General features: G+C 37.7%; 1 long non-coding RNA gene across 1 annotated transcript; it reads right to left on the bottom strand.

The window, feature by feature from the left end:
• Positions 1–1,160: 1,160 nt before the first annotated feature.
• LOC132086500 (uncharacterized) lies at positions 1,161–15,286 on the bottom strand. The gene is made up of 4 exons (XR_009420413.1): positions 15,236–15,286; positions 8,566–8,618; positions 3,177–3,232; positions 1,161–1,390 (listed from the first exon to the last, which is right to left on the bottom strand). It is a non-coding gene; the product is annotated as an uncharacterized LOC132086500 (long non-coding RNA).
• Positions 15,287–15,891: the final 605 nt, after the last annotated feature.

Genomic DNA, 15,891 nt, shown 5'->3' with positions numbered 1-15,891 from the left:
CAAATAGACAATATGCTCTACAGGAAGACACTGAATTCCAGCTTTCACTCTGATCCTCTCCTTGTGCTTTTCAAAATGCCCCTAGCTTGCAACTTATCACATCAATTACTTCAGGACTGGAACTTTCCATGCTTGGGGCTGAGCTCCATTGCACACACAGTCCTTGCCAAGCCCATCGTGGAGAATCACTGCAAGCAGACAGGAGGATCTATCTCCTGCTGGCAGATGGATACCACCCTCCCCAAGGATGGAGGCTAAGCAATGGAGCTTTGACACAGGAATGCCATAGACTGGGCACAAGTAAACTGGTTATTGGGTACATCTCTTCCATGTTTGAGCTTAAAAACTAACACCTGGAAAACTGTAATGGGAATCGGATCTCAGTCTTTCACTCCAGAAGAGAAGAGCAATGTTTGTTTCCAAAACAGATTCATATGTTATTTTGGTAGCATATGGTCTTGTTTTATGATGTATGTTGGCATTTCTTGGGATGGGAAATGCAATACAAATATGACTGATCAGGAAAATTGTTCATCAAAGAGAGAAACTAGAAGAAAGAATTGGTGTATTTAGCTCATTGTACAAAGTAGCTAGGTACTTACTGAAAAGCACAGTCCTTTGCTCAGTTTAGGTGGCCAGTGTCAAACTCTCAGGTTTTCGGTATTTGATATTCTTCCCTAAAAACTACCTTGTAGGTTTTCTTCTTTACCTTTTTAGTTAATTTTGGAAAGAAAAATAATATCAATTACTTCTTTTCAGCTGTCCCTTTTTTCTTTTAAACATAGTGGAAGCAGTACTGTCAAGGAATGATTGTGTCAAACTTCAGTAAGGATCTTTGTGAGAGTTTTTTTTACCATTGGGAATCTTGTATTAAAAGAAAAAAAAAGTTCAGTAAGTTAAGAATTCACCTTTCTAATACTATCCCAGACTTTTGGCTGGTTGGGAAATTGCTGGACTATGTCTGTCCCTGGTAGATAGACATCTATTTCATATGGAACAGTTAAAATTGTGCTCCCTGGGACACATCAATCACCAGTCATTCAGATCATATCATGCATCTTTCAGCAAGTCATATAATGGAAAATTCCATAGAACTGATGAAAGCTAAGCCAAAAATCTGCTTCAAGTAAGTACTTCAGTTTCCAGGAGTTTATATTTCTGTACTATTTGTAAAAACAAAATTATATTCCTTAGCATTTAATCAAAGAAGTTATTAGTATCTTTTAAATTTGAAACTCAGTTTTATCAAAAATTTTTTTAGGTATGTGCTGTTCAATATTAAATGTGTCAAGCAAATGGTGGTTGTGATCAATCACTTCCAGAAATCCTTGGAACTGACGATGGAATATTTTTTTGACGCAGAACTCCGTGAATTGCTTATTCCTTCAATCTGTAACAACAACACCAAAATGAAGAAAAAGTGCTTAGCTCTTTCCTTCTGCTTCTGTAGACAAAGCAACCAGATTAACATGTTAAGGTTGATGCCAGAAATGCACAGTTCATAAAACCATCAGATTTTTCCTCTTACCACATGCTCTTTGATTCCCAGTAGTGTGAAATTATCTTTGTGTGCCTTTGGAAATATTTGTTTTAATGTTTGCAAAGCCTCTGGAAACTCGGGACATTTGTGATCAAAATGTTACTAGTCAAATGCCTTTCAGAAATTCTCTGCAGGTCGTATTCAGACTGTTTAAGTTCCTCCTGAGGTATTACCTGCCATTCACTGTCTTGATCCTGTTTCCCTCTAAGAGCCCTTATGTCAGCCCTTCAAAAGCCTTCAAAGCTGCTGTCTGCCTTACTGAATTACCACCAGGAATTTAAGTGAAATTTAAGTGCTGTGAATACTCACCATGAAAAAAATAAATTTGGTATTCTAGTGTGGCCTTTGAATTGAAAGTATGTCTGGCGTATACTTTTCTCTTTATGTACCGTAAGCCCTGTATTTTCTGTATATTGAGGACATTTAGCTACAAATTAGAAAAATATATTAAATGCACATTAGCTACAAATTAGATCACATTTTAGATTTTTAAAATGAATAGGTTTAAGTGTACTTCAGTGAAAAGTATTTTTTGCAAAAATGCATTTTTGAAGGTGTTTTAATAGTCATACCTGTGACTATTTTATTTTGTGGAACAAAATATTAGTAATTATAGCAAATTGTAGAAAGTTTGCATTTTAAAGAAATACAGTGCTCCTTACACAGCCAAAGAAGCATGTGTGCTACAGCATACAAGTACCTTGGAGGCTGAATATGGTTTTGGCAAAGGTGATTAAACCAATTTTTGCTGATTCTTTAGCTTTTGCTTTTTCAGGGGCTTTTTGAATGATGTGTTCCTTATGGTTCAATAGCTGCTCTCCATCTCCATCTGAGCAGGCTGTGGACAATTCTGTGTGCTGCTTGCATTTGGTCTGCTGCCTACATGGTACCATTCAGCACTGTGCTGCCTCTCTCACAGCACTGCTGGTGATGTGCAGAGGCACCAGCCCTACTTACAGAAACAGAAGATGATAACTAACCCAGGGTTAATCACTCCCCCCTAATTCAAACTCCAGTTACTCTTTCCAGAAATATCTGTTCAAGGTATTTCTGCATGATGAAGTACTTTATAGAATTGATATGTCTTGAGTAAAACTCAAACATATCATTGGAAAGGTTAGCACATGCAATAGAAGACAGTCCTAAGTCTTCTTAGCATCAGCACAGCTCTGATGCTTGCATTTATTTTGCTAATGAGCTGTACTAGAAAATGTCATATTCAGTGTTTGCTGCTTTAGACCACATCTATTTGTGCCTGAAGGACAAAAGGCTTCTTTCCTCACACTGAAGATGATGGTGATAAATAATGACCATAATTACTTTTTAAGTGTTAGAGAGTACACTCATTTGCTTGGATTGCAATAGGACCTATTTTTGCATAGGTCTGGCACACAGCTACAAGACAGATGGGTTGTGTCCCCCAGAATTAAAGGGGGAGGGAATTCATGTATCATTCTGAAATAGCAGACACTGGAACATATTTTGTGTACCTTACCCACAGAATGCTTTGTGAATGCATGGGAAAAGGCAAGCAGGGGTCAAGGTGAGAATTCACTATTTTGAGAGAAGCCAAAGGAGCACGTATATTCATATATGTGTTCAAGCCATGAGGAAGACATCATCTCTGGGTACCTACCTCCTCCTCTTCGGGCTGCTATCCGAAGAGGTGTAATGTCCATGGGGCCTATGATTCTGTGGAGCAGTAGAACAGATTAAAGCCATTTGCTGCCTACTAAGACAAACAAGGGTTAATTGAATTATTTTGACCAAGTGAAATCTCATTCTCCAAGAGAATGAGGGTAGACCAGAGAGCTCCCAGTGGAATGAAAAAATGCAAAGTAGGTTTGCTAGATTCAGAAGTCTTGACTGACATCGTGTGTTAGGGGAGACAGGATGTGTTGTAAGGAAGGAGATAGCAGGAAGCAGGATGATTGCTGGCATTTAAAGAAAGCTACTTGACTTTTATCAGATAGGGGGAAAAGATTATTTGGCACTTACATTAATTACTGAAGAGACATAGGAGACTTTAATTTTGAAACTAAGAATGATGGGATACCTCATCAAAGGTGCAGAATAAATTTTAGTTCGTCTAAAATATGTAAGTATGAGTAAGAGCATTTTTTTTGGTTTTGCACCTTAAATTGGAGCAGAACTTTGTTTGAAGCAATTTTGTGTAGCTTGCTGCCTCTGGCTGTTAAAGATCAGAGTTTCTTCCCAAACTGGCCTAATCTGACAAACCTTGGGACAAAGATGAGTAATTACAGGTTGGACAATATATCTGGAGTTTTACTGCAATTTCCCAGTGAATACCCTTGAATAGTATTGGGGGAAAAATGTTTTCTCATCACAGTAAGTTCCCATTCTCAATGGGAATTAAATATTCAAAATGCAGACGTTCATGAATCAGCAGTCTAAAAATGTTCACTAAATATAACTCACTGCTTCTTTTTAAAAAATATTTTCACTGCTCTTTTGCATTGCTTTTTAAAATAATCAATTTACGGTTTCTTTCAGTATGATTGAGTATAGTTGTAAAAAAGAAGATATTTTTAAAATTAAAAAATATGAATTAAAAAATACTAATTTGGGGGTGTGGGGGACTTAAATGTCAAAGCATTTTTCTGAAGCATTTTATGAAAAAGGCTGTCTTTATTTAAACAGCCTTCACTTTGAAAAACTGGCATTTTATAACAAAATGCATCTACAGTGTAAAATTTGCTAGCAAGTTTAATCACAGGTCTATGACATACCATTGTCTTGTATAATTAAAGTTATCCATTAGAGCATTGCAGATAAATCTGTCTTTACGTCAGAGAGCTCCTGTAAATAGATGCAGACCACTGAATTATCAGAATCAGAGGAAAGCATGGAAAATTGATGCAAGAAGTAATGATATTAAAATATAGGGAGACAATAGGCCTGCATGAAACTTTGTCATTGCCTCTCTAAAAAGTTATCCATTAATGTTCCATAACCCAAACATTTGAATTGTAACAAGTCATTGTCTCCTCAATTATTTTTGAAGTCCCTGTGTAATGAGAAATCCTTTCTAAACTTACAGATTCTAATACTTTGTTATACAAAAACACAAACATATTTTGTCTAGTCATCAAGTGGCTTTTGCCTGACCACTTGTAGATCATTCTGGAAATGCTGCATGTTGCAAAGGTCTGTCAAATCTTATCAGACTTGCCACCATGGGCCAGTTTAAGAGCCTTTTGTATTATACTGGGCTCAGGGATGGTACTGGAAAAAAGTCAAACTTTAGCTGAAATCTGGTCTTTTTAAGAAAGGTGACCACCAAGCCTGAAGAAGAAGAGATCCCCCTACCATGGGCATCATACTCTTCCCAATGAGTGCTTCAGGGAAGTGATGACCTGAGGTAAAATGCACTCATCGCTTCTAAAAGCAGAAGACTGGTACTCTCAACTCAACTCAAAGTGACATTGGAAGGATAAGCATAATTTAATGGGAAAAAGGTAAATAATAGTATCTTTTACTGTACAGCAATTATAATTTATGAGGGCTTTTTATATCATTTGTTATGAATGTATAGCATCAAAACTGGACTAATGATTTCTATAAATATGTTGCTAAAATCCTAATGGGATAAACAATGTGTTCTTACCACCATACAGTCAGTATATTCTTTTTTTCTCACAAGAAGATTTTGGGTGTGCATCACCCTTTGTTTGATTCAGATATTTTTGTGTCCTTTTGTTGAAATGAGAAACATTGCTTCCTGGAGCCATTGTTTTCTCAATATTTTAGTTCGGTCTAAAAGATCATGAACAGAAAATGAAACTTTCTTTTCTTCATTATCTTCTGTGCTCCAAACCCATGGTTTTCTATACACAAATCCTGGCAATAGATCCCAAGCACAAGTATAGGCTGGGCAGAGAATGGATTGAGACTAACCCTGGAGAAGCACACTTGGAGGTGTTTGTGGATGACAAGCTCAGTATGGTTCAGCAATGTGTGCTCACAGCCCAGAAACCAAACGTGTCCTGAGCTGCCTCCAAAGCCGTGTGGCCAGCAGAGATAGAGAGTGGATTCTGCCCCTCTGCTCTGTGAGACCCCACCTGCAGGGCTGCATCAGCTCTGGGTTAATCAGCACAAGAAAGACTTGGACCTGGTGGAGCGAGTCCAGAGGAAGCCATGAAGAGGATCAGAAAGGCTGGAACACCTCTCCTAGGAAGACAGGCTATGAAACTTGGAGCTGTTCATCCTGGAGAAGAGATGGCTGTGGTAAGACCTTCAAGCAGCCTTCCAGTACTTAAAGGGGGCCTGCAAGAATGCTGGAGAGGGACTTTTCAGAAGGGTGTTTAGTAAGGGAATAAGAGGGAATAGCCTTAAGCTGAAACAGAGCGGGTTTAGATTAGTTATTTGGAGAAAATTCTGGGAGGGTAGTGGGAACAGGACTCCCAGAGAAGTGGATTACCTATCCCTGGAGATGTTTGAAACCAGGCTGGATGGTGTTCTGAGCAACCTGGTCTAGCTGAACGTTCCTTGTCCATAGCAACATGGCTGAAACTAGATGATCTTTAAGGTCCATTCCAACTCAAATCATTCTATGATTCTATGACCAAGATAAATTAATTTAATGGGGACTATTTTACAGCTGCTCTGATTCTTAACTTTCTAATGACACAAAAGGCTAGTAAGTTCTCATGTATCTATTGAGCATGTAGATCAACATTACACCTGAACACAAAGTTACATTCACAGATAAACATGAAAAATTTTGAATGCCCTAGGCTGTTTTTTCTTAAGATGTTGGATTTGTGTAAGAAAATATATCTTGCCAAACCTAATCAGCCTTTTAATTTCTCTGTAGTTACTTTAACTGAACAAGATTAAGAGCCAACCAAAGGAAATAACAACAGGGATAGTCAAGCCAGCATGTCAAGGGAGTCTTGTTTACAAACTATAGCCAACATCAATTTATTTCTGGCTTCAATTCCTGACCTCCACTTTAAAAGCAATTATTCACAAATGACAAATCTTATGAAGTCTGAGGACTGGCATGTTATGGATCTTGTAAGCATAATAACCATATATTTACTGATTCTAAAATCTTCATTTGGCACCTCCAAAATGCCAGGCAGATTTAGCAGCCTGTTTATTGAACTAATATATGCAAATAATATTTGTAAGCAGCAAATTGGCATTCTAAGATGGTGTTTGTAGAAAAAAAAGGCAAAAATATATTCTAGACTTGCATATACTTTTATTACTTCAGAAACACCATAATCAAGACTATTGTCTCTAGACAAAAGTATTTTTTTTCCTTTTGCTTCTACAAATAATACATTGATGATCCATAAATGCCTTCTCTGCTGGAAGTCCAAAAGTCTCTTATACTGCAATAGTAAAACAGGACTTGCTTGATTATCCTGTTATTCTTTTCAAATGCACTGATTTTTTTCCAAAGCAATCAAATGTTTTCAACTTTCTGAACATTTGCAATTCTTATTATTTTCTATGGTTTATTCCACAGAAGTTTTAATTCCACCACTGTGCCAATAAAAACGTGGGGGAAATAGGTCGAGAATGATAGATATATATTGATCTACATAAGAATAGCAGATGCCATCTCTTCACCAATGCAAGTATGTGGTGTAGTTTATCCAGTAAATGGGATACAAATCATTCTTATTTTTAAGTAACCAAGATGAAACATTGCTGTTCACTCCCTTTTGCTGTAGAAAAACTCCTTTTCTGAGAGCTATTGTTTATCTCCTCATTTAAATTCTAGTTGGTGTTTGTGAGAGGCAAGCATCATAGATACTTTTTTTCTAATACTGACAATGTTTGGTAGCAATCAGAAAAAGCCTTCAGTTTATTGCATCCATTTCAATTTACAAGTAAATTCTCACTTAGTTAACAGCTTTATTTATCTTGTTGGTATCCCATGGTAATTGATGGCTGACAAGAGTTTGAAATTAAAATGCAGTCAAACTAAAATATCCTCAGAACAAATAAATTACCTATTACCATTGAAATACTTAATTTCATTGCTGGACATCTTTGAAATACTTAACATAGAATTAACAATAACTTTATATTACAGAGGACCTGTGTAACATTTATTAGTGTCATACCTAAGAGTCCTTTGAAAGTTATTAAATAATATAAGACATGGTTCACTATCTGTTTAAAGATGTATTGAAAAAGAGAAAAAGTTATTTGACTTCCGTTGGTGACTGTATTTTTGATATCCTGTTCCTATTGTTTTAGTTTAATCCAATAGGCTTTTGGTTGACCTTTGCATGACATATCCCTTGGCCAGGGATATTCCTGGTGATGATAAGTCATGACTGAGGTGCTATGTGACTGTGTTTTAATTCACTTTAAAGTGTTTGAAGTGATGTGATGTAGCTCTTCACAGAGGTGTTGTCATGGCATAAAGCACAGAGTGAATCTTTCATGCCCACAGGTGTGGCCAGAGAGAACACGGAGTCATGTAAGGCTTCAAAGCTGACTGGGGTAGTACTGACAGGCTGTGAAGGGTGGAGACAGAAATTTGATGAAGTCTCATACACGTTTGCTTTCTAAGGAATCGCTGGAGTGAACTCTGTTGAGAAAGCCTGAGATGTGTTAACCAAGGTGGAAGCCACCAAGAAATTGGGTAATGGGGGCAGTCAGAAGTCCAGTGCTGAAGTGATTTCCCGGCCTTCTGTTGTGTAGAGGTATAGATATATCCTGAGGATCTTGAAAAATAAAAACAAGGCAAGTACAGGGATATATTAAAACACTTAGGTGTATTCAGGTGCACAACAGATATCAGGAAGCGCACAAAAGCTTAACCTAACTTACAGATTTTGACATAAAATATTCTTCCCACTAAAGTAACTTTTAAAATATAGCTGTAGGTAAAACTGTGGATTTGGGTCCCATAAGGGTCTTCCTAAGTCTTATGTGATGTAGTACTGAGTCACTGAGATGCCTGTGGAACCTGCCACAGATTGAGTTTAACTTGATTAGGAAGACAGAACAGGGAGCAGATAGGACCCGATACTCACTGTAAGCTGAAGTTGCCTCTAGTTCCTAGCAGTTTATTTTCTTTCTTTTTCTCCTGCAAAATAATAGCTTGATGAGTCCATAGATTTATCTAGTTGTGTTTATGTATATGCATGAAAATGAATTGCTGAACTCTGCACAAATACTGAAAAACACTGGAGAAAAACTGACTTGAAGCAATTGCATTCTGTTTGCAAGTTTAATGGAATTATGATCCTCTTGTTTGCAGGAATTAGTCTACAGTGTAGATCAGGAGTATAACCCTGGCCTTCCACCAAAATATCTTTCACCAGGGCAATATTATTCCAATCTTCAGTCTATTTCTTGTTCTTATTTTTCCCTAAAGCTTTCAAGCATGGCTGGGAACCAAGAAGTTTGTTCATCCTCCATCCTATGACTGAAAGTGCATTCTCCAGAAGTATATTCCACCAAGTGAATTATGCATATCCATTTGAGTGAGGAGCATGTATGTAGGCATTTGGTCATGTCTGTGCCCTGATACACAGCTGTTCCTCTGCAGTACCAGACGTGTCTATGAGAAGACAGAGGCTGCTTGCATTTTGTATGTGCAATGGATGCATGGGATACCACATGACAAGGAAGAGGCTAAAGTGTCATTCTGTCTTAGGGGAATAAAAGTGGCTCCACCCCAATTTATATATTAGCCTCCCAGGAATCTTCCTGTGCTCTTCTAGGGCAGGACTCGTCAGGAAAGCTCTTCTGGTGGACAAGACATATTCCTACAGATAGCAAACATCAATCAGCCCTTTAAGACATTCTGACATCAGGGAAGACACAGCTTCTTTGAACACAGCCCATGCTGAACTCAAGCTGAGTACAGGCCCATGAATGGACATGAGCAATGGACCAACGTGTTCAAGGAAATCTGTGTTGCTAAGCAGACAGGATGATGGATGTTAAACTGTCAGTAGATTTCACTGGGTATATTCCAAGGAATAAGTAGTCACATTAGAATTGATTATGATCCCTCTTATCTCCAACAATGCAAAATAGATTTAGGAACCCATAGATAACCAGAGCCATTGCTCATGAGGACTCCACAGAAATGTGTTTGAACTGCAATTGACTTGCTCAGAAATACTATTAGGAACAGGTTTTTCACTTTCCACATGCATTCTACTATAAAAAGAAGATCTTTTTGTAACCTTGGAGAATGCAGAGAATCCAGGAAAACCAGCTCCAAACTTGAATAGAACACAGCACAGGTAAACATTGAGGTAAGGTTAAACTTCAGGAGAGATGGATTTAACTCATATCTCTGATTTCTTGCCTATTTTATGGCTGTTACTTCATGCTTTGTTTCAGTCTACACACTAGATAAATTATTGCATTTCTTCTAGTTCTTGTTCACGTTCTCTGTTTAAAATATTGTTTCTGCCATTATTATCACAGATGAAAAATGCATTAACTGTGACATCTCTACACAAACTCTTTGGTGACTCCAGTTCGTGGTTCTGAGATCACAATGAAAACCAGAATCTGAGGACACTCAGTGCAAAGCAAAAGAGTAGTGGTATGGAAATAAAGAGTGATAATCAGAATCCTTTCAAATGACATTGCATACCAGATAAACAAAACCCATAAAACTCTCACTTGTTTTAATAGCAGCTGAACCATCTGCCAGTGGTAAATTCATCAACTAGTACCATCAGATTTACTGGAACACTTAAGCCAGTTTATCATATGATAGCAGAGGTACTGATAAACATGATGGAGTCAGTAGTCAGATCTTCCTAATTCCTATGCTTCATCATCATCCATCATAGTTAGATAGTTTCTAAGCATTCTGGACATGAACTGATGCAGTTTCAATTAGCATTCAAATGTTATATTGCTCAAGTTTTTATTATCCACCCACAATTTCCATCTATTGATGGGCTCTGATCCTAGCTATGTGCATTGCTGTAAGCTTCAAGTCTTTCTTCCAGCTACTATTGAGTTACTACTAGCAGTACCACACAAATTTAAAGTTCATTAATTTTGTTCTTTCACAGTCACTCAAATCCAGCCTAGTATTGTGGTTATTACCTTTCTGATTATTAAGTCCACTGCATATACATGTAAAGCTATACAACCCATTTATTACTGATAATAGAAAGAATCTGTACAGGGAATACCCCATTTTGCAGAGGGAGAAGAAAATAAGAAGAGGTTAGGTATCTGCCTCAAGGGCTCAAACTGCAAAGATTTTATCATATGGCTTTTCTTTGTCTTCAGTGGTCAGTCCTCAAGAAACTCATATTTGTAAAATTAATAAGATTGTTGCTGAATTGTACTGTCAAAAGGAGAAAATAACTGATGCATTTATGCTTGTTTATTTTTAGCTTGATGCAAAGCCATGTTAGGTATAATCCCATTTTTCAGAATGAATGAAATCCCATGTTATCGGAAAAGTTGGAGCTGTTGTGTCAGATTGATGGAGCTTAACTTGTTTAGCCTGACAGATGCTGCTCAGGATCAAAAGACTTGGATGTAAACAATGGAGTATCTTCAAGGTCAGGAAAACTCTGGGGAAGTTGTCTTGGTATGACATAGGAGAGAAGGAAGAGGCATGTTAAATGTGTGGATAAACACAGCTGTCTGGAACAGGATGATAGCTTTCATAAGGATGAGTCCCAGAACATAAGACAAGTCCAGCCAGGCAAGTGCAGCAATACTCCACTGCTCATTCATAAGATCACTACATGATGGCCTCTTATTTTTAGTAAATCCTTAACTTAAATCGTATTCTTTTTTTTTAACTGTTTTTCTGGGACAGCATAAGACAGATTCTTTCTATATTTCCAAGATCTCCTTATTTTGCCATCTACCATGTAGAAATGGTACAGACTTTAAACAATTGTCTTCAGTATTTTGTTACAATCTGGAAGAAAACTTTGTAATTTCTGGACAGAGGCCCTATTGCTGGGTAGCTAGAGTAGAAATAGGAATATCTTTCCATTGTGAGCACTGTTATTGTGAGATTTTGAGCCACAGTCTTTGAAAATTTTATTCCAAGGGAGCATGGAAACATTGGAGAAGACTTTGGAGTAAGTCTATGCTCCTTTGCCCAGCTTTAAAATGCATTTGACCCCAAAGTTTGTAACCATCTAGTAAAAGTCTGAGTGATCTCAAGAAATGAGTGATGTTTACATTCAGATGACTATCTAGTCATTTTAGCCACACAGTTAAGTGTTTGTGCTAGCATTTCTTTTATAAATAGAATCCCTTGAAGACTTTCCCCTTGATTATTTAACTAAAAGTTAATTTCTTATTTCTCTCTCTTCACATTTTTTTCCTAAGCAGAGTGTAACTATGTGGGAGAGCAGAATGTCAATTCTTGTTCCATTTCTGTGTTTGACCTCTTCTTTGTGGAGCAGTACCTAGTGGGCACAAAGACACCAGTCAGTACTGGACTGGAGGCTGGCAGGACAGGCAAAGGCTATGGCAGATACGTGGATCTCTAAGCAACTAATAAATTTTATGAACACTATCATTGTGGAAGAAAGGAAGGACAACTGCAGACCACCTTTATAATCCTCTACAGGTCTTCACACTCAAACATTTTAATAGATAGGCATCCAATCCTCTGACCCACATAGAACAAATGCAAAATTGTCATAAGCATTCGTATTTGACCACATGAAACTAGCATTATTAAAACTAAAAGCATGAATGCGGTCAGTCCAACTGCGTTACATGTAAGATCTTTCCTGGTTATGAAATATTTATATCCAAAGCAGAGATTTCTTGTCTGTTTTAAACATGCTGATAGCTCTGAAGACTTTTCAAATATTATCATGCAAGTGTCTGGCTGCTTCTAGCAATGGTTTTCGTTCTTCACAAAAGTGAGAAACAGGCCAACCTTTCCCATCTCTAGACTGTAGTTTAGTTTGCTACAAATGTTGCAGAAACAGGAAATTTGACATTTCCAGCTATTGGCTGCATTTGTAATCCATTGCAGAATTGTGAAGTCACTGAGATGACATTTCTTTGAAGGTCACAGTTGTGTTGGTGGAATTAATGACAGCATAAGAAAAAATTGAATTAATAGCATGATTATTGATTACTACCCAGACTCAGTGTTTTAGGTGTTGCAGAGACTAAAGTGATATGGCACAACTTCAGAATCCAAAAAATCATCTAGGACTGATGTTCAAAATTTGCCCTCTGAGCATGTCATGTTGGACACATAGTAGAAACTTGAAAAATACCAAGACATCAAATGATTTTCATATGTTAATTTTACTACCTACATCAGCACCAATTACACATAAAGTATTAACTGCCTTCAGAATGGATGAGGTAATAAATTTCTTTTTATTTAGCTACAAAGAAAGCCTCTACTATTAATGCTTAATTATGGAGTCATCTGAAAGTAAATTTTTTCTCCATCATTATAAATACAAGCTGAGACACTGGCTTTTATGATAAATAACAAGAATTCTCTTCAGGTAAAAGAGGAGCTCAAATTTTGTATTGCATTCATCTGACATCTCAATGATTAAACATCAATCAAATAATTATCACAATCAGTACCATCCTCTCTGTATTAATCAATTAAGTATTCAATTAAATTTGTCCTACTTGTCCTAAGAACTTCTACTTTTAGAGGAATAAAGAATGTTTTTTCTCTGAATGTGTAAGTGTGCTACAGAAATCAAAGGAGAGTTGGACATTTTGTTCTTTACAGTAAGGTCATCTGAAGAGGAAAGAAAAGTTTATTTGAAATTTATATGGGAAAAAGTTTTTGTTTTCTTTCCTGCTAATACAATCTGCAAGGAAACAAAGTTCCCAACTATTGGTTTCAGCTTTCTGCTGGCTATATAAACACTTAAGTTGGTTGATAGTATTTGTATTTTCAAGCTTTTTTGTGCTACTTTAAATATTGCTAATGTTCTTATCATGATTCCTAAAGAATCAGGCTTAGAAGGTCACTGTCTGGTTGTCCTTAACTTCTGAAAATGAACTCACTGCTCAGCTGGATTTGAGTCAAAAGCAGAGGACCCCAGCTGTCAATAGGATACAGGGAAGAGTAAGGAAACCTATACCAGTCCTCACCAAGAGAAAAGCTGCTGAATGAGAATATGCATTATTAGACAGCTGTGAAGCCCTGTGGGGAAACAATGTGAATGCTTTGAACAGAAACAAAAATATTTTATCAGAACTCCTATCAACCCCAAGATTCAAATGCATGGGAAAAAAAAAGCCTGGTCAAATCTGGTGTTCTCATTATTGTTTTTTTGCAGATTTTCCTGTCCATTCTGTTAGAAGGTAAGCTGAGACAGTGGGCCTTAATGCTCTAGCAAATGGTGGGCTTCTTAACAAAATACACAGACATGGAATCCCAGGTCTCACAAGGCACTAGCAATTATCCCATACAATTACTCCCTAAGTATCAAATCTATTTAACCCCCTGTACGGTCCCTCTTCATGCTGTATCTTCCATGGGTTATAGAAGAGGGAGGATGAGATTCCCAAGTGCTTCTAAGCTTTGGTGTCCAACAGTTTGATTGACCATGAAGTGATAAGTAAGAAGAAGAACAGAGAAGGTTCCTTCCAGTTTTCCCTTCTCTTGCTGTAGAAAGAGTTACCTGAGGCTCCATGAAACATATTTCAGCTGCTGGAGGGGTCTGCACATCAGGAAACTGATATTTTGCCTCTTCCGTGAATCTTGAAAAGCATTCCATAGAAAATTTACATATACGTGTTTCTTCAAGAGGAGACTTCTTTGTCATTTAAGTCTGTTTGACTTCTAATAGATAGCCAAAATAATGGAAAATTCCAATCCAAAATTGCAATCACAAGTTTTACTGGCAAAGGATTAAGGGCTGCTGAAGTTAATGTAACTTTTTTTGTGTTCTAACATTCATTGAGAAAATCTGAAAAATGAGTACATATAATTGCTTATCCATACCTTGTAAACACCATTTAAAACCTTCAAAATGTTAATGTGAATGCAAGTCATAATTTTTTCCCTCAGGAATAGAAAATGTGTCTGGAGCTCATGCTAGAAATCTCACGCTGCAAAGTTTTTATTACCTGAAATGCAGAACTTGAAACTAATAATTTCCTTAAAAATAGTCCAGTAAATGTCATTGCTAAACAGAACATAAAGTTTCAGGGATTAATCCAACAGTCACCAGTCTGTCAAAGAAGAACAGCAACAGTACAAGGGATTAAGAAGTTATTGCAAATAAAACCAATGGGAAAAGTGCAGCTGTAATCATTCTTAGTTATCAAGAAATAACAGTGTGCTGGTTCTTAAAAATTAAAGAATCAGCACTGATATGGATTTAAGCTTGTTTCTACACCCATGTGACATAGCAAACTTTCCAAATTCTCTGTGTCAGCCAAAGAGAAGCTGAAGATAGTGCTCAAACACAAGTTAGTTACAAGATGTTAGTGAAAATATTGTAGCAGAAATTGTGTGAAAAGGCCTCTTAGAAACATTGCATTGTCCCATGAATTCAGCACTTCAGAGCATCAAAGCACTGTGTAAACATTTTAGCTAAATGTTAGTCATAGCCCCTTCAACTGCTAAGACAAAAATAAAATCTCCCTCCCTTGCAAATGCTAGGGCTGCAGTTTCTCTTGTCACATACAAGGCATTGAAGAATACAGGACATATTTTCATTTAGAGTAAATTAGAAGATTCTGTACCCAGCTTACCAGGCTGTACGAAATATCATTTGGATAGGCCAGAACATGCGATATGTGCGTGGTGGTTTGAGTGGAAATGGGATTTCTGGCATGCTGTAGTCAAACCAATGGGTGCTCAGATTTTAATATTGGCACCTGATGTGGCCATTGGGACATTTGGATCCGCCTCTGAGAACTCAGGGTTAAAAGCAGGGCTCCCCCCTGGAAGGTTCTCTTTGGATTTGCCGCGGGAGAGAGTTCGATCTGTCCCCCGGCCCAGCTGCTGGCTGGGCGGGGCGAGGGGAAAGCCGCGCGGCCTGGGAGAGGTGGGCCTGACCCTGAGGGGCCCAAGGGTAGAATATCGAAGAACTACTGAGAGGTATTTCCCCCCCTTCTGGGAGACAGAGACCGAGCCGTGCCTGGGAGTTACCTGAAACTTGATAAACATCTGCGGCAGCAGGCAGCACAGCTGAGAAGGAGGAAAGGGATGGGTCCAGCCTCTTGTGGGAGCTTTTAACCCCTTTCTGGAAAATGAAGGCTTTACAGAACATTAACCCTTCCTAGAAGAGTGATGAAGGTCTGTGCAGAGAGAGAGATGTTGGAAGAATGGAGAAGATGGAGTGGCATTTTTTGCTGGACTCCTTTTTTTGTATAGCCATGGACTGTTTCCTTGTGATACAGAGACT

This window comes from Ammospiza nelsoni, chromosome 2, assembly GCF_027579445.1.
Source record: "Ammospiza nelsoni isolate bAmmNel1 chromosome 2, bAmmNel1.pri, whole genome shotgun sequence".
NCBI classification, from domain to species: Eukaryota; Metazoa; Chordata; class Aves; order Passeriformes; family Passerellidae; genus Ammospiza; species Ammospiza nelsoni.
This window is presented reverse-complemented; position numbering and strand designations above follow the sequence as displayed.